The sequence below is a fragment of the Stenella coeruleoalba genome (assembly GCF_951394435.1).
Source record: "Stenella coeruleoalba genome assembly, chromosome: 2".
Classification (NCBI taxonomy): domain Eukaryota; kingdom Metazoa; phylum Chordata; class Mammalia; order Artiodactyla; family Delphinidae; genus Stenella; species Stenella coeruleoalba.
Window position 1 is genome coordinate 3,785,956 of NC_137147.1, and position 20,387 is coordinate 3,806,342.

Sequence of the window (20,387 nt, forward strand, 5' to 3'; positions counted from 1 at the left end):
TAATCAATAAAAGCACAGTCGATGAAACAAAAGAGAGAGTAAGGAAACTTATGAACATTGATGCTTTCTTTCCACAGTTAATGTTCTCAGTCATGAGGAACTGACCACTCTTTCATAATGAAGAGATGTTTTTTTCTACAGAAAATAATACCCTTAAACTTGAGAGTGGCCAAGAACAATAAAATTGACTCAGTTATTCACATCTACATGACTCTTGGCCAAACAGTTGACCTCCTAGGTCCAATTGTAATTAAGGGGCATAAGGGGTGGAAATTGCCCACATGTGTCCACATTTGGCAATAAATGACCATCTCTTCTTAATCTACTATTTACATATTTTGAATGGTTCTATCATTGATCGATTAAAAGTATTAAATATAAATTTAGTAAACCAAACTAAGAGCATGACTTATATATTCTGAACATCTGTCCATAGGAAGAAATCAAAACAGAGTACGTATCGTATCCTTGGCCCTCAGGCTTCCAGATACATATGGTTCCTTGCCTATGCCTCATCCTCTACCCACCTTGTTTGTTGGTCCCCTTGGGTTCAATTTTAGTTCGTTCATTGACATATCTCTATCAATTAAATCATTATATCATTGATATTAATGAAAGAAAGACACGAATATCCAAAACCCAAGAACAAGACCTGCGAATATCCATACGTTCTCTCCAATCACTATCACCATACATGAGATCACTTTCCTTAATGAATTTCTAGGATCTAGATGATTATTTCATCAGCATAAGCTCTCATGGCTTATTTTTCAACAGGCATCATCAACCCTTTGATATATATCAATGACTTTTGAGAATGTAATGAAAACACTTAAACCAATTCCCCAAACCAAGACAGGAGCCCTGGCCATAACTCACCTGGGTCTCTGTCCCATAGCAAACTGAAAAGGAGAACCTTGATCACAATGGAAGCTGAAATCTCCTTGAGCTTCTATTCTGAAAAGTACCAAACAGAGAAGGTGATCACCGAGATTCAGACTTTCTCTCCATAGATCCGAAGATTTGTTGGCTGATGCCTTCACAGGCTCAATTAGCATAACCAAAGAAAACACATAAGAAAGACCACATTTCTTTTCTATTGGACCTCACAGTTCCAGACACGTATTATTCGTCATCGATGACTCATGCACTGGCATTTCTCATCATCGATCCAGAAAAGATGACTTTCTCTTATTCTATATGTTTCACTGACTCATGTGTGAATTCACTAAGGCCAATTTTGACACTCCAGGGTTTGCAAAACACACTGAGGCCTCGATATCACTCACCTGTCTCTAGAATCATTCTTACATCATTATATCTCTCTCATATTTACTATCTGGTTTTTGCTTCACACAGTTCCTTGTTTATCAATGGGAAAAAGAGTCCCTCCTTTTAATTTTCATTAACGCATTTTGTTAGCATAGTCATTACTATTAGTGAAAACACCCACCCCCAGATTAGGAACCAGATGATGCCTACAATGGTCTCCTGGTTCCTATGACCAAGATGCCATCCTATGCTGGCGCTCAAAGAATAATCCTCCTGAGGTCCAGTGCATCCAGCCTGAGGAGTATAAAGCAAAGCAGAAGATAAAAATGGTGGAGACACTCTCCACCCATCACTGCTTCCAAATTCACATCGTTATTTAGGCAATACCTAATGTAGCAGATGTGTGAAATCTGTTGAATAAAAACCACTTCAATCTTGCTGCTGTGCCAGAATATGAGGGATGTCTACCAATTCTCCTGCCCCCCTTCTCCTTGCCCTAAGTGGTAACAGTCATGTGCCATGGCTTTCCAATTGAAACTCAGGCTTTCCTTGACATATTACTGGTATAGCTCATCTCCACCCATATTTCCATGATTGGAAATTGTTTTCTGCCATTCATCTTTATTTTTATTCACATATTTATGAAGAGAGACTCAGTTTTTCAGTTGTATGAACAGAATGAAAAGGCATGAACACAAAGACTACAAAGAAGCCCCTCATTCATTCCTGACCTCAGCCCCTAGGGTCACTTGCAATAGCACAACGGACTAGATTCCATTTGCATCGGACCTCAGAGTTCCAGACACGTATTCATCATACACGACTCATACGCCACCAGTAGTCATCATCTATCCAATACTGTCCCTCCTTCTCTTTGCGTATTTCTACATTGTGTACTGATTGAGGCAATGAATCTCTCATAAATATTGAAAACCCATTAATCACACAACCTAAGGGCAGTCAGGACTTCCCTCTTCTCTCCATAGTTCATTCTCACAGTAGTATTCTCTCCTGTAAATCACGATGCTGGTTTTGTGTTGTTGTGGTTTGTTTTGTTTTGTTTTGTTTTGCTTTGCTTTGTTTTTTTCATGGGGCAGTAATCAATTAATGTTGCGTAAAATGTAACATTTATCACCAAGCTGCACTGGCTTTCTGTTTTCCTATAGGGATCTTTCCAATAATACACTGAATGCAACACAGAGGGACAAAAAAATAACGGAAACCATGACATGAAATTTGATTATTACTCACATGGGTTCTGGCAATGATAAGATGCCATCACCGTGAAATACTGATAGGTTGCTCAGCTTGAATGTGTCCACTTTAATCAGTAGAAAGAACAGTCGATGACAGAAAAGAGAGAGAGAGAAAAGAAACTTTATGGACCTTGACGCTTTCTTTGCAGATTTAATGTTCTCAGTCATGGAGAATTGATCACTTTCGTAATGCAGAGATTTTTCTTTTTCTACACACCAAAATACCCTCAAACTTCACAGCGACCCAGAACAATAAAACTGACTCTTAATTATTCACATCTAAATGATGCTTGGCCAAAAAGTTGACCTCATAGGTCCATTTGTTATCAATGGGCATCAGTGGTGGTAATCTTTAGGATTACTTATTGCTGGAACACGTGTCCAATGTAGGCAATGATTGACCTTTTCTTCTTAATATACTATTTCCATATTTTGAACCATTCTATCACTGATCTATTAACAGTACAAAATCAGAATCGTGTAACCCAAACAAAGGGCATGACTTTATATATGCCAGACATCTGTCTATAGGAAGAAACCAATGGAGAAAACAGAGTATGAATCCTTCTCAGCCATCAGGCTTCCAGATACTTATGGTTCCCTACCCAGGCCTCATCCTATACCCAAATTGATCGTTGGTCCCCTTGGGTCCAATTTTATTTCATTCATTGATATATATCAATTAAATCATTACATCAGTGATACTAATGAACAAAAGACATGAATACCCAAGACCCGCGAATATCCCTAACTTCTCTCCAATCACTATCACCATACATGAGATCACTTTCCTTAATGAACTTCCAGGATCTAGATGATCACTTCTTCAGCATAAGCTCTCATGGCTTGTTTATCAACAGGCCTTCGTCAACCCTTTTATATATATTGATGACTTTTACAAATACAATAAAAACAGTTAAACCAATTCCCCAAACCAAGACAGGAAACCTGGCCATAGCTCACCTGGGTGTCTGTCCCATAGCAACCTGAAAAGGAGAACCTTGATCACAATGGAGGCTGAAATCTCCTTGCGCTTCTATTCTGAAAAGTACCAAACAGAGAAGGTGATGACGAGATGGAGGCTTTCTCTCCATGGATCTGCCTATTTGTTGATTGATGCTTTCATTGGCTCAATTCACATAACCAATGAAAACCAATGAGGAGAAAGACCACATTTCTTTTGTATTGGACCTCAAAGTTCCAGTCACATATTATTCATCACCGATGACTCATGCTGGCATTTATCATCATTGATCCAGAAAAGATGACTTTCTCTTCATTCAATATGTTTCACTGATTCATGCGTTACTTCACTAATGCCAATTTTGACACTCTAGGTTTTGCAGAACCCAGCAAGGCCTCAATGTCGCTCACCTGTCTCTAGAACCATTCTCACATCATCATATCTCTCTCATATTTATTATCGGCTTTCTGCTTCACAGCAGTTCCTTGTTTATCAGTGGGATAAAGATGCCCTCCTTCGATTTTCTTTCACCCATTTTGTTAGCATAGTCATTACTTTTAGTGAAAACACCCACCCCCAGACTAGGAACTAGATGATGCTCACACGGGCTCCCATGACCAAGATGCCATTCTAGGCTGGTACTCGAGGACAAAGCCTCTTTTTTTGTCCAGTGCATCCACTCTGAGGAGTATGAAGCAAAGCAGAAGATAAAAATGGTGGAGACACTCACCACTCATCCCGGCTTCCACATTCCCATTGTTATTTAGGCAATCTCTAACACAGCGGATATGTGAAATCTGTTGAAAAGAAACCAGTTCAATCTTGCCGGTGTGTCATATTATGAAGTTTTTCTACCCATTATCCTGGCCTGCTCCTCCTTACTCTAGTGGTAACAGTCATGCGCCATGGCTTTCTAATTGAAATTCAGGCTTTCCTTAATATATTAATGGTATATCTCGCCTCCACCCATATTTCAATGATTGGTAATTGCTGCCGTTCATTTTTTTTTATTCATATATTTATGAAGACAGCCTCAGTTTTTCAATTGTTGAACAGAATGAAAAGGCATGCATTCAAAGACCACCAAGAAACCCCTCATCATTCCTGACCTCTGCCTCTAGGGTCACTTCCCATAGGACAATGGACTAGATTCCATGTGCACTGGAACTCCTAGGTCCACTTGTTATTAATGGGCATCACTGGTGGCCGTCCATAGGATTACTTCTTGCTGAAGCACATGTGTCCACAGTAGGCAATAATTGACCTTTTCTTCTTAATCTACTATTTACTTATTTTGAAGGGTTCTATCTCTGATCGATTAATAGTATGAAAACTAAATTGAGTAACCAAAATAAAAGCATGACATCATATATTCCGAACATCTGTCCATAGGAAGAAATCAATGTAGAAAATAGAGTACGTATCCTTCTTTGCCGTCCGGCCTCCAAATACTTATGGCTCCTTGCCGATGCCTCATCGTCTACCCATCTTCATCGTTGGTCCCCTTGGGTCGGATTTTACTTCATTTATTTATATATCTCTATCAATTAAATCATTACTTTAGTGATACTAATGAAAGAAAGACACAAATACCCAAAACCCAAGAACAAGACCTGCGAATATCCCTAACTTCTCTCCAGTCACTACCACCATACATGAGATCTCTTTTCTTAATGAATTTCCAGGATCTAGATGACCACTTCATCAGCATAAGCTCTCATGGCTTGTTTTACAACGGGCCATCATCAACCCTTTGAAATATGTCAATGAGTTTTGAGAATACAATGAAAGCACTTAAATCAATTCCCCAAACCAAGACAGGAACCCTGGACAAAGCTCACCTGGGTCTCTGTCCCATAGCAACCTGAAATGGAGAAACTTGATCAAAATGGAGGCTGAAATTACCTTGAGTCTCTATTCTAAAAAGTACCAAACAGAGAAGGTGATGACGAGATGGAGACTTTCTCTCCATGGATCAGCAGATTTGTTGCTTGATGCATTCATTGGCTCAGTTAGCATAACCAATGAAAATGCATGAAGAGAGAGACCACATTTCTTTTGTATTGGACCTCAGAGTTCCAGACACATATTATTCATCATCGACGACTCATACGCTGGCATTTATCAACATCGATCCAGAAAAGATGACGTTCTCTTCATTCTGTACGGTTCACTGATTCATGCATTAATTCACTAATGCGAATTTTGACACTGGGGTTCGCAAAACCCCATGTGGCCTCGTTATCGCTCACCTGTCTTGAACTATTCTCACACCATTATATCTTTCTCATATTTATTATCAGCATTTTGCTTCACAACAGTTCCTTGTTTATCAATGAGATAAAGATACCATTCTCTCATTTTCCTTCACCATTTTGTTAATATACTCATTACTTTTAGGGAAAACACCCATCCCCAGACTAGGAACTAGATGATGCTCACAAGGGTCTCCTGGCTCCTACGACCAAGATGCCATCCTAGTCTGGCACTCAAGGAAGAATCTTCATTTCTGGTCCAATGCATCCACTCTGAGGTGTATAAAGCAAAGCAGAAGATTAAAATGGTGGAGACACTCTCCACTCATCCCTGCTTCCACATTCACATCATTATATAGGAAATCCCTAATGTAGTGGATATACGAAAGCTTTTGAAAAGGAACCACTTCAATATTGCCTCTGTGCCAGAATATGAATGTTGTCTACCACTTCTCCTGGCCCCCACCTCATTACCGTAAGTGGTAACAGTCATGTGCCATGGCTTTCTAATTGAATTTCAGGCTTTCCTTGATGTATTAATCATATATCTCATCTCCACCCAAATTTCTGTGACTGGAAATTGTTTTCCATCATTCATCTTTAGTTTTATTCATATATTTATGAAGAGAGCCTCAGTTTTTCAATTGTACAAACAGAATGAAAAGGCATAAACACAAAGACTGCAAAGAAGACCCTCATTCATTCCTGACTTCAGCCTCTAGGGTCACTACCAATAGGACAATGGACTAGATTCCATTTGCATCAGACCTCAGAGTTCCAGACACATATTCATTGTACATGACTCATACGCCACCAGTAGTCATCATCGATCCAATAGTGTCCCTCCTCCTCTTCACGTATTTCTACATCGTGTACTGATTGAGGCAATAAATCTCTCATAGGTATTGAAAACCCTACTAATCACGAAACCTAAGGGCAGTCATGATATCCCTCTTCTCTCCATAATTTATTCTCACAGCAGTGTGTCTCACCTGTAAATCACAATGCTGATTTTGTCTTGTTGTGGTTTGTTTTGTTTTGCCTTGTTTTTTTCATTGGGGCAGTAAGCAATTAATATTTCATAAAATGTAACATTTATCACTGAGCTGACTGGCCTTCTGTTTTCCTATAGGGATGTCTCTAGTAATATACTGAACGCATACACATAGGGACAAAATAATAACAGAAACCATGACATGAAATTTGATTATTACTCACATGGGTTCCTGCAATTATAAGGTGCCTCACAATGGAATACTGAAGGCTTGATCAGCTCGAACATGCCCACTTTAATCAATAGAAAGCACAGTCGATGAAACAAAAGAGAGAGAGAGAAAGGAAACTTTATGGACTTTGATGCATTCTTTCCAGATTTAATGTTCTCAATCATGAGGAATTGGTCACTCTTTCATAACGCAGAGATTTTTCTTTTTCTACAAACAAAAATACCGTCAAACTTGAGAGCACCCCAGAACAATAAAATTGACTCTTAATTATTCACATCCACATGAAGCTTGGCCAAACAGCTGACCTCCTAGATCCATTTGTTATTAATGGTCATCACCAGTGGAAATATTTAGGATTGCTTCTTGCCAGACCACATGTGTCCACAGTAGGAATTAACTGACTTTTTCTTCTTAATCTACTATTTACATATTTTGAACGGTTCTATCACTTATCGATTAATAATATGAAATCTAAATTAAGTAACCCAAACTAAGAGCATGATGTTATATATTCTGAACATCTGTCCATAGGAAGAAATCAATGTAGAAAACAGAGTATGTATCCTTCTTGGCCCTCAAATTCCAGATACTTATAGTTCCTTGCCCATGCCTCATCCTCTACCCACCTTGTTTGTTGGTCCCCTTGGGTTCAATTTTAGTTCGTTCATTGACATACCTCTATCAAATAAATCATTATACCATTGATACTAATGAAAGAAAGACATGAATACCCCAAACCCAAGAACAAGACCTGCAAATATCCCTAACTTCTATCCAATCACTATCACCATACATGTGATCTCTTTCCTTAATGCATTTCCAGGATCTAGATGATCACTTCATCAGCATAAGCTCTCATGGCTTATTTTTCAACGGGCCATCATCAACCCTTTGATATATATCGATGACTTTTGAGAATACAATGAAAACACTTAAACAAATTTCACAAACCAAGACAGGAACCCTGGCCATGACTCACCTGGGTCTCTGTCCCATAGCAACCTGAAAAGGAGAAGCTTGATCAAAATGGAGGCTGAAATCGCCTGAGCTTCTATTCTGAAAAGTACCGAACACAGAAGGTAATGACCGAGATTGAGACTTTCTCTCCATGGACCAGCAGATTTGTTTACTGATGCTTTCATTGGCTCAATTAGCATAACCAGTGAATACGCATGAAGAGACAGACCACATGTCTTGTGTATTGGACCTGAGAGATCCAGACATGTATTATTCGTCATCCACGACTCATGCGCTGGCAGTTATCATCATCGATCCAGAAAAGATGACTTTCTCTTCATTCTATATGTTTCACTGATGCATGCGTTACTTCACTAATGCAAAGTTTGACACTAGGGTTTGCAAAACCCAGCGAGACCTCGATATCACTCACCTGTCTCTATAACCATTCTCACATCATTATATCTCTCTCATATTTATTATCAGGTTTTTGCTTCACAACAATTCCTTGTTTATCAATGGGATAAAGATGTCCTCCTTTAATTTTCTTTCACTCATTTTTTTTAGCTTAGTCATTACTTTTTGAGAAACCACCCACCCCCAGACTAGGAACTAGATGATGCTCACATGGGTGTCCGGGCTCCTATGACAAAGATGCCATCCTAGGATGGCACTCAAGGAAGAATCCTCATTTCTGGTCCAGTGCACCCACTCTGAGGAGTATAAAACAAAGCAGAAGATAAAAATGGTGGAGACACTCTCCACTTATCCCTGCTTCCGCATTCACATCATTATTTAGGCAATCCCTAATGTTGAAGATATGTGAAATCTGTTGAAAAGGAATCTTCAATCTTGCCACTGCGCCAGAATATGAAGGTTGTCAACCACTTCTCCTGACCCTCGTCCTTACCCTAAGTGGTAACAGTCATGTCCTTTGGCTTTATAATTGAAATTCTGGCTTTGCTTGACATATTACTGGTATATCTTTTTTTTAAAAACATCTTTATTGGAGTATAATTGCTTTACAATGGTGTGTTAGTTTCTGCTGTATAGCAAAGTGAATCAGCTATACATATACATTTGTCCCCATATCTCTTCCCTCTTGCATCTCCCTCCCACCCACCCTCCCTATCCCACCTCTCTAGTCGGTCACAAAGCACCGAGCTGATCTCCCTGTGCTATGCGGCTGCTTCCCACTAGCTATCTATTGTCTCCACCCATATTTCCCGTAATTGGAAATTGGTATTTTTTTGCTCACCTAATATTTTAAATTTTTTATTTGAGTATAATTCAACATAGTTTTGGAAGCCCTAACCACTGGTATCAGAGAAGAAAAGAATTAAAAGTGATCCAAATTGGAAAAGGAAATGTAAAACTGTCACTATTTGCCAATGATATTATATTATACATACAAAATCATATATATGATACCGGAAAACTAGTAGAGCTCTTCAATGAACTTGGAAAAGTTGCAGGATTCAAAATTAATACACAGAAATCTCTTGCATTACTATACTCTAACAACGGAAGTTCATAAATAGGGATTACGGAAACAATCACATTTACCGTTGCATCAAAAAGAATAAAATAGCTAGGAATAAACCTTCGTAAGGAAGCCAAAGACCTGTAATTAGAAAACTATAAGATGCTGATGAAAGAAATAAAAGATGACACAAACAGATGATGAGATATACCATATTCTTGGATGAAAGAATCAATATTCTGAAAATGGCTACATATCCAAAGATATCTACAGATTCAATGCAATCCTTATCAAATTACCAATTTTTTTTTCAGAATTAGAACAAAAAACTTTACAATTTGTATGGAAATACAAAAGACCATGAATAGCCAAAGCAATCTGGAGAAAGAAAAACAGATCTGAAGAAATCAGGCTCCCTGACTTCAGACTCTTCTAGAAAGCTATAGTCATCAAACAGTATGGTACCAGCACAGAAACAGAAATATAGATCAATGGTACAGGATAGAAAGTCCAGAGATAAACCCACGCATTTATGGTCACCTAATCTATGACAAAAGTGGCAAGTATACATATACAATGGAGAAAAGACAGTCTCTTCAATATGTGGTGCTGGGAAAACTGGACAGCTACATGTTGAAGAATGAAATTAGAACACACCCTAGCACCATACACAAAAATAAACTCAAAATGGATTAAAGACCTAAATGTAAGGCCAGATAGTGTAAAACTTTTAGAGGAAAACATAGGGAGAACCCTCTGTGACACAAATTGCAGCAAGATCTTTTTTGATCCATCTCCTAAACTAATGAACATAAAAACAGTAATAAACAAATGGGACCTAATTAAACTTAAAGGCTTTTGCACAGCAAAGGAAACCATTAACAAAACGAAAAGAAAACCCTCAGAATGGGGGAAAATATTTGCAAACCAAGTAACTAACAAGGGATTAGTCCCCAAAATATACAAACAGCTCATGCAGCTCTGATTCATTTTGTTGTGCAGTGGAAGCTAACACAACATTGTAAAGCAACCATGCTCCAATACATATTAATTTAAAAAATAATAATAAATAACAACAACCCAATCAAAAAATGGGCATAAGATCTAAATAGACATTTCTCCCAAGAAGGTATACAGATCATTCACCTTTATTTTTAATTACATATGTATTTATAGATTCTCCCATTTTCCTATTTTAATAATAGAATGAAAAATATGAACACAAGACCAAACTAAGCTCATTTATTCCTGCCTATAGGATGCCTTCTTGAGTTGAGAATGGAATAGATTAATGTAATATCGGACCTCAAAATTCCAGACAAGTATTCACTTTATATCACTCATACTGATGAACAGAAATCATCATCGATCGAACATTGGTCCTTTTTCTATGTACACATCTTTTTTTTGATTAAATAAAAAATTCACTAATTATTTTTAGCAATACAATTCAAGAAAAAATACGAAAAGCCTTCAACTATATAGAATAATTATTACGTAAATATATGTCTCTCTTTAATACATTGTTTTCTATATATGTATTAAACCATATAGTGGATTTTATATCCATACTCAACACTGAGATGCAGTCTCCTTCTTTACTATATTCCTCATTTCTTATTAAATACATTGAATTACTTTGATAAAACCATAGAGGAAAGAACTTCTACTATGACTCACAGTAATCTCCATCTCCTATTTCGCAGAGGCAAACCCATAGCTCATATCCATGGACGATTCTAAATCACGTCTAGTGACTTCACTCTGAGGTGTACGCAACACAGAAGATGATAAAACTATTCAGACCTAATCACCACTATCTTTGTTTTCGGCATTTCTGTCACTCAGTATTTATGTTTTTATTACTTTTTCTCTCTAATTTTTTTACCTTGTTAAAAGAAAATCTCAGTCTTTTGTCTGAAGCAGAACAATTAAACTGACTCTTGCTTATGCATGTCTTTCTATCTAACCTTGGCCAAACAGGTGACCCTCACCCATTTATTTAATGGGCATCAGTGTTTTCAATATTTATTAACAGTATCTTTTGTCTCGCTTCACCCTGTTTTTCCTTATGTTCATCTATATTTGCTAAATGGTTCATTATAGATCTATTAATAATAACAAATCTGTCTATGAAATCCATACAAAAATGTGACCTATTTATATTCCTGTCATCTCTCTATAGAAACAGTTTCACCAGAAGGAAGAGACTACTTACGGTCTGGGTTGGACCTCAGAGTTTCAGACATGTTTTCATCATTCAGGACTCTTCCCGTCACAATCATCATCACTGTTCCATCACTGAGTCTCTTTTCTTCCATCACTTCTATATGGAAGAATAATAAAATAATATATGGTTCACTAAATATTCCAAGAATAACACCCTTCAATACCCCTAACCTCAGTTTACAGAATCATTTCCCATTAAGGGTCCATCTCTTCCAATTCCCGACCTCAATCCTGCCCATTATCAATTATTCAAAAGAATATTTCTTATATTTATCATTGAATTATGAGTAAGTTTTTGATTAATTTAATACTTTTTACTCTTTTCTTTGTTCATTTCTGTTTGTTTATTGACTAATTCAGTAAGTCACTCATAATAATTTTAAAATTATTAGTCACAAAACCCAAGAAGAGTCGTGATATCGCTAACTGTAAATAGATCATTCTCACAGCAACGTACCTCTTTTTAAATTATATGCTATTATACATCTATGCATTAATCAATTAGTGTTTAATGAAGGCCTATATTTATCACTGAGCTACACTGGCCTTCTGTTACTCTATATGGAAGTTTCAAGTAATACACTGAATACACAGGGGAAAACAATCACTGAAACTAAGACGAGAAATTTGACTATTACTCACATTTGTCTCTGTGCTTCTAATACAGAGATGTAATCATAAGGTGCATCACCATGGAATAACGCTTCATCAGCGCGAACGTGTCCATTTTGAACAATATGAAGCACAGTCAATGAGAAAAAAAGAAAATTTATCTCCATTGACTCTTGCATTGTACATTTCTTTTACCCAGTCATTTAGGAATTTATAACTTTTTCTTAATGTAGAAATTGTTTTCTCTTAACAGAAAGAACAAGCTCATACTTAAGACTGATTCAGAACAATAAAATTGACTCCTAATTGTTCAAGTCTATCTGGTATCTGGAAAAAGTGATGACACCCTTGATCCATCTATTTCATAATGATCATCAGTGCTGGAAATTTTTATTAATATTTCTTGTCTCATCATAGATGTTCATAATGAGAACATAATTTATCTTTTCTTTGTAATCTATTATTTATGTAACTTTAATAGTGCTCTCATTGATCTAGTAATAATTTTAAACTTAATTGAAGAACTTGAAAATTATACATTCCTAACATCTGTCCATAGGATCAAATAAACATGAAAATAGAGCATGTATTGTCTTGGACCTCAGGGTTCCAGATACTTATTCATTGTCTGTGCCTCAACCTCTACCAATCCTCATCATTGGTTCATTTAAGCCCAATTTTAGTCCATTCATTTATATATTTGTATCAATTAAATCATTACTTCATTGATAGTAATAAAATAAATATATGATTAACAAAAGCCAAAGAACAAGACACTCGAATAGCCCTAACTTCTCTCTAATCATTACCAAAATAGATTACAACTCTTTCATTAATGAATATCAATGTTATACAATATCAATTTTTTAAAATAAATTTATTTATTTATTTTTGGCTGCGTTGGGTCTTTGTTGCTGCGCTCAGGCTTTCTCTAGTTGTGACAAGTAGGGGCTACTCTTCATTGTGGTGTGTGGGCTTCTCATTGTGGTGGCTTCTCTCGTTGCGGAGCACAGGCTGTAGGCACACAGGCTCAGTACTTGTGGCTCGTGGGCTCTTGAGCGCAGCTCAGTAGTTGTGGCACACGGGCTTACTTGCTCTGCAGCATGTAGGATCTTCCTGGACAAGGGCTGGAACCCGTGTCCCCTGCATTGACAGGCAGATTCTAACCACTGCACCACCAGGAAAGTCCCTACAATATCAATTAATCAGTATAAGGTTTCAGGTCATATTTATCAATGGGCCATTATTAACCTGTTGATTAGATTTATTACTTTTTAGAATACAATGAAAACACTTAAGTAAATTACCCAAACCAAGAGAGGAACACTGGTCATTACTCACCTGGGTCTCTGTCCTATACCAACCTGAAAATGATAACCTTGATCACAATAGAGGCTGAAATCACTCTGAGCTTCTATTCTGAAAAGTACTAAACAGAAGGTGATAAAGATTGAGACTTTCTCTCCATTTGTCCACATGTTTGTTTATTGATTCTTTCATTGCTTCAATTATAATAAAGAATGAAAATGCATGAAGAGAACAAAGACATTTCTTTTGCATCAGACCTCAGAGTTCCAGAACGTATTCATTGTACACGACTCATACGCCACCAATAGTCATCACTGATCCAATACCGTACCTCTTTTTACTCATTCATTTCTATATTACTTATTGTTCAATTCATAATTCAGTAATCATAATTTTAAAAATGGTTATTCATTGGAACCACCAAAGAGCTTAGAAATCTCTAATATATATTTAGAATCATTCTTGTGTCAACATCTTTCATTAATTAGTCTCATTTATCATTTTATGAATGAATCAATATAATACTTCATATTAATCCCATATTTCACTCTGGGCTATTTGGATTTCATTGATTATATTTCACAACTTGCAATAATACAGTCAATAGCTTTAAATAAAATATTGAAACTAAGGCCAAAATTTGTCTATTACTCACATGGTCTCCACAGTCCTAACACGTGAATGCAACCAGAGCTCTCAGGACCATAGAAGAATCCTTCAACCAGCTGAAGTGCTCCCATTCTAAGAGGTACAGAGCAGAAAAGATGATAAAAAATTTCAGACCTTATCTCCATTGATCCTTGTTATCCACATTTCATTTACTCATTTAGGCATTCATTAATTTTTCATAACATAGTACTTTTTCTCTTAAGAAAAGAAAGCCTTAAACTTGAGACTGACCCAGATCAACAATGTTGACTCTTACTTATCAGTGTCTGTATGATCCTTTCAGCAAAAGGGCAAAACACTTATTCGTTTATTGCTTAAAGGGCATGAATGTTTTCTATTTAATTAATAATATTTCTTGCCTGACCACATATGTTCCTAGTGAACAATGCTTTGCCTTCTTCTTTTTATGTGTTTTTTTACATTTTCTAATGGCTAGATTGCTGATTTATTATTAATAATATGTCTAAATCTATTAACCCAGAATAGGAATATAATGTTTGTATTTTCCTAACATCGACCCATGGGGTCATTTATAACAGAAGATAGGCTAGATTTTGCGTTGTGTGGAATCAGGGTTACAGACACATGGTATTCACCATATATGACTCCTATGCCTCGAGTCATGGCCAACGGTCCAGGAGAGGCAGTTTTCTCTACTGTCCTCTACATTTGTTTATTAATTAATTCCCTATTATTTAAATAAACATAAATCAGGGACTTCCCTGGTGGCCCAGTGGTTGAGAGACCACCTGCCGATGCAGTGGACATGGGTTCAATCCCTGGTCCAGAGCAACAAAGCCCATGCACCACGACTACTGAGCCTGTGCTCTAGAGCCTGCAAGTCACAACTACTGAGCCCTCACACCCTAGAGCCCTCATGCCACAACTACTGAGCCCATGTGCTGCAACTACTGAAGCCTGTGCGCTCTAGGGCCCGCTTGCCACAACTACTGAAGCCGCATGTCTAGAGCCCATTCTCCGCAACAAGAGAAGCCACTGCAACGAGAAGCCTGCACACCACAATGAAGAGTAGCTCCCACTCGCCGCAACCAGAGAAAGCCCGTGCGCAGAAACGAAGACCCAACAAAGCCAAATAAATAAATAAATAAATCACACAAAAAATTATGTGTAAGAGTCTTGAATATCCCTAACATTTATCTATACAATCATTTCCCCTGAAACCCAACTCTTTCATTAACTGAACTCAGTGTTTCATATATGGATTAATCATATTGTTTTGTATCAATGGTATTTGACATTAGCATGCTTGGACTTTTTTATTATATTTAATTTTTTAAATAATACCTTTTAAAGTAATAATTAAAAAAAATACGGCTCAATCCAAGACAAGAACATTGACTACTACTCACATTGTTCTCCATCCTCCTAACACAGATGCAACCATAGGGCTCCTGTCCATGGAAGATGCTTAAATCAGCTCACGGGCATCCATTCTGAGAAGTACAGGTCAGAGCAGATAATAAAATATTGAGAACTAATCTCCATTGATCCTTGCTTCTGCATTTCATTTTTAGTGACTTAGACAATCGTTAATTTGGAGTATGTTTATTTCATTTTCTCTTAAAAAAGTGAACTTAAAACTTGTCCCTGACACAGAAAATGAGCAGTGACTTACAGTAAGTAAACTTACTGATTACAGTAAATAATCTTATTATTGTCTGTATTATTCTTAGCCAAAGATTTAACAGTTATGCACCACTTGTTTCTCTTTGGACTTCACTGTTTTCAAATTTATTAACAGTATTTCTTGCATGACCACATATTTTTATAATTGGATAAGGATTCACCCATTCAGCTTTATTTATTTACATATTTGGTTTTTGATTATTTCATTTCTCCAATGATAACAGTAAAGTGAAAATGCATGAATGAACACAAAGAATAAACAAGATCCTTGTATATTCCTGACTTTTATCTATAGGATCTTTACAAACAGAGTTAATGCATCAGATTTCTTTTTGCTGCACCTCAGAGTTTCAGACACATATTATTTATCATCCTTGATTCAAATCATCAGTCATCATCATTGGTCCAGGATTGGCTCAATTTCTCTTTGTTCATTTCTAAATTGTTTATTAATTCATTAATTCACACTAATCATACAGTAACTACTCTTAAGCAAACCACCCAAACCAACACGAGAACTTTGACTGACAGTGGTCTCCATGCTTCTAATGTATAGATGCAACAAAAGAGCTTGTGATCATGGAAGATGGTTAAATCCCTCAAGGGTGTTCACTCTGAGGAGTATAGAGCAGAACAGTTTATAAAAAAAAAAAAAAGTTAGGACCTTATCTACATTGGTCCTTCCTTTCCACATCACTTACTCCAATTTTTTAGGTATTCATTAATTTTTCATTATATATACATATTTTCTCTATTAACAAAGAGAACAACCTCAACCTTGCAACTGATCCAGAATAATGAAACTGACTGTTAATTATCTATGTCTACATGATCCTTAGCCAAAGAAGTAACACCCTTGATCCATTTATTTCTTAAAGGGCTTCACTGTTTTCAATATTTATTAATAATATATCTTGCCTCACTACATATGTTCATGATTGAATAATGCTTCATTTTCACTTTTATCTTTCTCTAATGGTTCTATCTATGATCCATTAAATCTATGAATCTAATATAAGAACATGACCTTTGTATATTTCTGACAGTTGTCTATATGATCATTTCCAAAAGAAGGATCGAACACATTATGTTGTGTATTGGATCTCAGCATTTCAGACACTTATTTTCATCATCCACTACTCATATGTCACCAGTAGTCATCAATGTCATGTTATTCCATATTAGGGTGTCATTTTCTTCATTGGTGTTTGTATTGATTAAACTATTAATAATTATTAATTCTTTGATAATAATAAAATAAGTATATAATTCACACACAAAAAAAACCAAGAGCAAGATTCTACAGTCTGTCTATACAAGCATTTCCCACATGGATCATATCTCTTCTGTTATTCAATCTCAGTGTTACACATTATTGATTAATCAACATGTTTCATACATATTTATCATTGACAATAGTTAACTTTTTGATTTAAGAATTTTTAATAATACCATGAACACCCTTAAACGAAGACCCAAACCAAAACAAGATCTTTGACCATTACCTACCTTTGTCTCTTTCCTGACAGAGACAGTACGGTAACCTTGATCATAGTGGAAGTTGAAATCAGCTCCAGTATCTGTTCTGAAGAGTACCAAGCAGAGAAGGTAATAAAAAGATTGAGACATTCACACCATTAATCCATACTTTCTACCATTCATATACATAGTAATTTAGGTATTTATTAATTTATAGTAATATTTATTTATTTTCCTCTTAATCAAACATCAACCTTACTCTGCTATTGATTCTTTTATAACAATATTTTTTAAGTCTATGGCCACAAGTTCAAGAAGAAGATCCTTGCATATATGTGACAAATGTCAATGGAACATGTCAAACAGGGTGAACGTACTAGATTCTTTTTAAGTTGGACCTCAGAGCTCCCGACACGTAATATTCACTGTATATGACTCATATGCGCCAGTCATCATCATTGGTCCAAAATTTACCCTTATTCTTCATCTTTTGTTTAACTCAATCATTCACAGATAATAGCAAAATAAATTCACGTAAATCACAAAAACCTAAGAAGTTTCTTGAAAATTCCTAAGATCTGTCTATAGAATTATTTCCCACAGAGACTAGATCTCTTTCTCTATTTGACCTCAATGTTTAATATATCAATTGATCAACATCATGCTTCATGTCAACACCAGCTTCACTATCAGGCTATGGTGGGTCTTCTGTCACTATATTTCATAGATATTTATTTTCTGGTGCAACATATGGGATCTTAGTTCCCCAACGAGGGATTGAACCCTCGCCCCCTGCAGTGGTAGCACGGAGTCTTAACCGCTGGACCACCAGGGAAGTACCCGATAGTGAATGCCATTAGTCGCCTCGACAAGAAATTTAATTATTACTTACGCTGGTCCGCACATGTAGATGCAAACGTAAATTTTTTGATCACAGGGATCGTGGCAGAACCTTGAACAGCATTCAGTACCCACCCTGAGGAGTACAAAGCATAGCAGATGATAAAAAGATTGAAGCATTATTGATCATTGCTGTCCACATTTCATTTTATTAGGCATTTAAATATTTACTAATTGATGTTAATAATTCTTTGTCTCATCTCCTAAAAGAAGAGAACAACATTGAACTGACTACTGATCCAGAACAGTAACATTGACTATATACTATCCCTGGCTATGTGATAGTTAGCCAAAGATGTAATACCCTTTATCCAATTATTTCTTTTATTTTTTTAATACAACTCAAGTAAATTTATTACATAAAACAAAAATATGACAAGGCCAAGTAAAATGAAGGCTCAGTGTTTGGTATAAGTGAAAAAATTATTCATGAAATTCAAGATAGGTCAATTGCTACTAAAATACTTGCCAGAGAGAGGAGCTTCAAGATGGTGGAAGAGTAAGACGTGGAGATCACCTTCCTCCCCACAAATAAATCAGAAATACATCTACACGTGGAACAACTGCTACAGAACACCTACTGAATGCTGGTGGAAGACCTCAGACCTCCAAAAAGGCAAGAAACTCCCCACGTACCTGGGTAGGGCAAAAGAGAAAAGAAAAAACAGAGACAAAAGAATAGAGACAGGACCTGCACCTCGGGGAGGGAGCCGTGAAGGAGGAAAGGTTTCCACACACTAGAAGCCCCTTCTCGGGCAGAGACAGCGGGTGGCGGAGGGGGAGCTTCGGGACCGCGGAGGAGAGCGCAGCCACAGGCGTGCGGAGTGCAAAGTGGAGAGATTCCCGCACAGAGGATCCGTGCCGACCAGCACTCACCAGCCCGAGAGGCTTGTCTGCTCACCCGCCGGGGCGGGCGGGGCTGGGAGCTGAGGCTCGGGCTTCGGTCAGAGCGCAGGGAGAGGACTGGGGTTGGCGGCGTGAACACAGCCTGTGAGGTTAGTGCGCCACAGCTGGCCAGGAGGGAGTCCGGGGAAAAGTCTGGACCTGCCGAAGAGGCAAGAGACTTTTTCTTCCCTCTTTGTTTCCTGGTGCGCGAGGAGAGGGGATTAAGAGCGCTGCTTAAAGGAGCTCCAGAGACGGGTGTGAGCTGTGGCTAACAGCGCAGACCCCAGAGACGGGCAGGAGATGCTAAGGCTGCTGCTGCCACCACCAAGAAGCCTGTGTGCGACCACAGGTCACTGTCCACACCCCCCTTCCGGGGAGCCTGTGCAGCCCGCCACCGCCAGAGTCCTGGGATCCAGGGACAACTTCCCCGGGAGAACGCACGGCGCGCCTCAGGCTGGCGCAACATTACAGCGGCCTCTGCCGCCGCAGGCTCGCCCCGCACTCCGTGCCCCTCCCTCCGTCTGGTCTGAGTGAGCCAGAGCCCCCGAATCAGCAGCTCCTTTAACCCCGTCCTGTCTGAGCGAAGAACAGATGCCCTCAGGTGACCTACACGCAGAGGCGGGGCCAAATCCAAAGCTGAACCCCAGGAGCTGTGCGAACAAAGAAGAGAAAGAGAAATCTCTCCCAGCAGCCTCAGGAGCAGGGGATTAAAGCTCCACAGTCAACTTGATGTACCTGCATCTGTGGAATACCTGAATACACAACGAATCATCCCAAACTGAGAAGGTGGACTTTGAGAGCAACGATATATATATATTTCTTTTTTCCCCTTTTTCTCTTTACGTGAGTGTCTATGTGTATGCTTCCGTGTGAGATTTTGTCTGTATAGCTTTGCTTTTACCATTTGTCCTAGGGTTTTGTCTGTCCGTTTCTTTTTTTTTTTTTTTAGTATAGTTTTTAGCACTTGTTATAATTGGTGGATTTGGTTTGGTTGCTCTCTTCTTTCTTTCTTTCTTTTTTTATTACTTTAAAAAACTTTTTAATAATTATTTTTTATTTTTTAATAACTTTTATTTTCTTTTATCTTCTTCTTTCTTTCTTTTTTTTTCTCCCTTTTATTCTGAGTCATGTGGATGACAGGCTCTTGGTGCTCCAGCCAGGCATCAGGGCTGTGCCTTTGAGGTGGGAGAGCCAAGTTCGGGACATTGGTCCACAAAGGACCTTCCAGCTCCATGTAATATCAAA